Here is a 3,753-nt window from a genome sequence, read left to right on the forward strand (position 1 = left end):
GCCATGAAGGGGAGGCCTGGGCTTTGGGAAGCAGCAGGATGTTAGGGTGAAATGACATCAGAGGTCTGCACACCAGAGTAAAGATGGCATCACAGAAGCTGAACCAGGCTGGGCTCAATGGGAGCGTGCGATGAGATGTTCTGGAGGATCCCTGGAGTTCCTTCTGCACTGGGAAATCGGGACCCAGCATTCTGCCTAAAGGTCCCAGAAGGAACGTGTCCTTCTGCGTGCGGTCACACAAGGGCATGCTCGGGCCTCACTTGCTGCCCTATTCTATAGTGTGTGCACAGGTGTGTGCTTAGGGTCACTGGTGTCACAAACCTAATGCCGCATCACACCACAGCCTGCAAAGGTGGGACGCTGACCGGTAACATAACTAACTACAATGAAAGAATAAAGAAATCACTACCAACGTCCAGTAATCTCACGGCAGCTGTTATTTCCCAAGTAAATAATGTCCTCTGCCACCGACAGGAACCATAAGCACATGAAGAGGGAAGCCGTCTGTGTGTTCCTGGCCAGGAACTTAGATTTACATCTCCTTGTGACAGGGAACCTCTCACTGAACTTCAGTGAACACCTCATCAAATGGTTGGACGGTTGGCCCCAGTGTGTCTTAATGTGGGGTTATTTATGCATATGGTTTCTCCTGTAGGGTCATTGGGGGGGCTAATCTGCATAATCTCAAGAGAGCTGGACAGTCATTTGCATAAGAACTCCTAGGGTCCTTTATAGGATTATAAAGATAACCAGGGCAGAATCACCACACGGAGGGCTCTGAAGATTCTGCTATGAATGCATGCTGGGGTGGTCTGTCTTCACCACGCCTCAGCCTCAAGCCAAGAGTGGGTCAGATGCTACCTGCTCCGTGTCCGAGGGCCTCTCCATCACTACTCTATTGTGCAGACATGCAGCCCCTCACTCCTCCCTCTGAACTCTGTACCAGGGAGAAGGGATGTGCTGTTTGTAAGTCAGAGGACAACTGCAATTTATCCCACTCCCCTTGTTAGACTATATATATATATATATATCCCGAGCCTTTCATGCGGCAGGCAGTTTGAGAGCAAGACCCTTGTGCCCATAAAACCTCATAGTCCAAGAAGGAAGAGAAAACCACCAAAGCCAGAGCAGGGTGCTAGAGCAATGGCCCAGCAGTTAGGAGCACTGGCTGCTCTTGCATGTACGTGTATGTGTGTAAACATATATGCACATGCAGTAACTCATGAAGGTCAGAAGAGGGTGTCAGATGCCCCGGTGCTGGACCTGCGGACGTTTGAGGGCTTTCTGATGTGGATGCTGGGAACCAGACTTGGGTTTTCTGCAAAAGTCACAAGTGCTCTTAACCGCTGAGCCATCTCTCCAGCCTTGCTTATTCTTTCCTTTCAATACTTAAAAATGCTGGGCTGGAGAGATGGCTCAACAGTTAAGAGCACTGACTGACTGCTCTTCTGAAGGTCCTGAGTTCAAATCCCTGCAACCACATGGTGGCTCACAACCATCAGTAATGGGATCTGATGCCCTCTTCTGGTGTGTCTGAAGACAGCGACAGTGTACTTACATATATAATAAATCTTTGGGCTGGAGCGAGTGGGGCCAACCAGAGCAAGCAGAGGTCCTGAGTTTAATCCCCAGCAACCACATGATGGCCCACAACCATCTGTACAGCTACAGAGTACTCATATGCATAAAAATAAATAAATAAATCTTTTTTTAAAAAAATGCTTACAAGTTCCTCCTCTTCTGATGGAAAGTCCCCTGCCACTCAGACCCAAGTTTCCCTGTAAGCACTTGTCTTACAAGGAGTCTTGTAAGTAAGTAGCCACCTCCTGTGGGCATAAGGTTTGTGCAGCCTATTTTAATAAATGTTCAACCTTTCCCCTCACCTACTACCCACCAGAAACAGTGGAAGAGAAAAGTTATTAGGATCTGGGGGAAGTGGACCTGTTCAGCAATAGTCCTTTGGGGGCGAGCTCCATCTTCTTCTTCAGTTGTTCAGTCCTGTAGCAAACAGCAAATAGGACTCGGCAGCTGCAGATCAGGCCTTTAAGCAGGCAGACACCACACACGAACCGGCAACTGCAGTTCAATCCTGGAGAAACTGCAAGGCTTGCCAACCGGCTTGAGGCCATGGAACCAGCAAAATGCCACAGGAACCTCAGGAAAAGTTCCTTGGCAGGCTTCTCTCTGGTGTCACCACAAGCAGAGCTCAACAATGTCATGTGTTGTTAATGAAGAAGAGCAGGGCGGAGCAAACCAAACCAAGATTCAGTGCTCTGTCTCCACTGTCTGTGGGGTCATATTTATGCTCCCTCATCATGGGTCCTTTCCCGTGTCAGCTATAGCAAAAACGCCCTTTCAGTTCACCTGTGTCTGCCTCAGGAAAACAGTCTTTCACACATCTGCTTTAGCAAGACATCCTTTCACCTGTGTGCCCCAGCAAAACATCATTTGACCTAACTAACTTTCCAAAGAAAACTAGAAGTTTTCACTTCAACCTCCCCATTCAAAAATGTGATATTGGCTTCGCTTTGGTTTGTAAGTGTCTTAGTTAGGGTTTTACTGCTGTGAACAGGCACCATGACCAAGGCAACTCTTATAAAGGACAATATATATTTGGGGCTGGCTTACAGTTTCAGAGGGTCAGTCCATTATCATGAAGTCGGGAACATGGCAGAATCCAGGCAAACACGGTGCAGGAGGATCTGGGAGTTCTACATCTTCATTTGAAGACTGCTAGCAGAATACTGACTTCCAGGAAGCTAGGGTGAGGGTTTTAAGCCCCCGCCCACAGTGACATACCTACTGCAACAAGGCCACACCTCCAAATAGTGCCACTCCCTGGGCCAAGCATATTCAAACCATGACAGTAAGCCATGTCGTTAAAAAGCTTAGTGCTGTCTCGGTGTGGATTATATATCATTTAAGTTGACCTCTTTCCCATCTCATTACGTCTCTTCAGATGTCTTTCTCAACTCCATGGGTGCCATCCTAAGACAGGTGGGGCCATCCATTCACACTGCCGCCTCATTGCCTCCAAGGGCGAGTGTGAACTCCGTTTCCCCCTGGTTCCCTTTGACATCCAGAAGCAGGGGAGGAGAGACTGATCCATACCGCTTCCTGTTGCAGGGTCAGTCAGGACAAGATGACAGCAGGGGAAGGATAGAGCAGTGGGTGACGATGTGTCAATTCCCGCCTCCTTCTAATGTCAGGTTGTTGGACCCCCTCGTGAGGAACTCCCTCGGGTCCTCAGGTCACAGGAATGAGGGTGTCCCGCAGAAACACGACAGAAAAGCGTCTTGTTGTAAACACACGAGGTATTTTAATGGCAGAGCTCTGGGTGGACTCATATCTCACGCAGGAGACAGAGAAGTCGACCCAGACCCTCAGAAGTAAGGGGTTTTTTATGGGGTTAGGGTCGGGGGGGACGGGGAGAGTTGGTGCAGCCACAAGTGATTGGCTCATTTGAACATACAATGCAGCAAGATAGTACGGGCACGCCAGCCGGAGCGGCGGAATTCCAGAGGCTGGGGGCGTATCAGAGTCTGGGGCACCTCTGGTCAGTGTGTGACCCTGAGTGAGCTGGGGGAGATGCCTTCTTGCCAGATGGTTTATGAGCTAATCCTGACAGCCCCGGCTGGCTCCGGCACTCCTTTCCCTTATCTTTATGGTCTTGTTAGTCTTAGCGGCCGGGTGGGCTCCAGAAAGTCTGGACCTTGCCTTTTCACAGTGTTCGGCCTTGAGCCTTTGAATTTT

Source organism: Mus pahari, chromosome 23, assembly GCF_900095145.1.
Source record: "Mus pahari chromosome 23, PAHARI_EIJ_v1.1, whole genome shotgun sequence".
Lineage (NCBI taxonomy): Eukaryota > Metazoa > Chordata > Mammalia > Rodentia > Muridae > Mus > Mus pahari.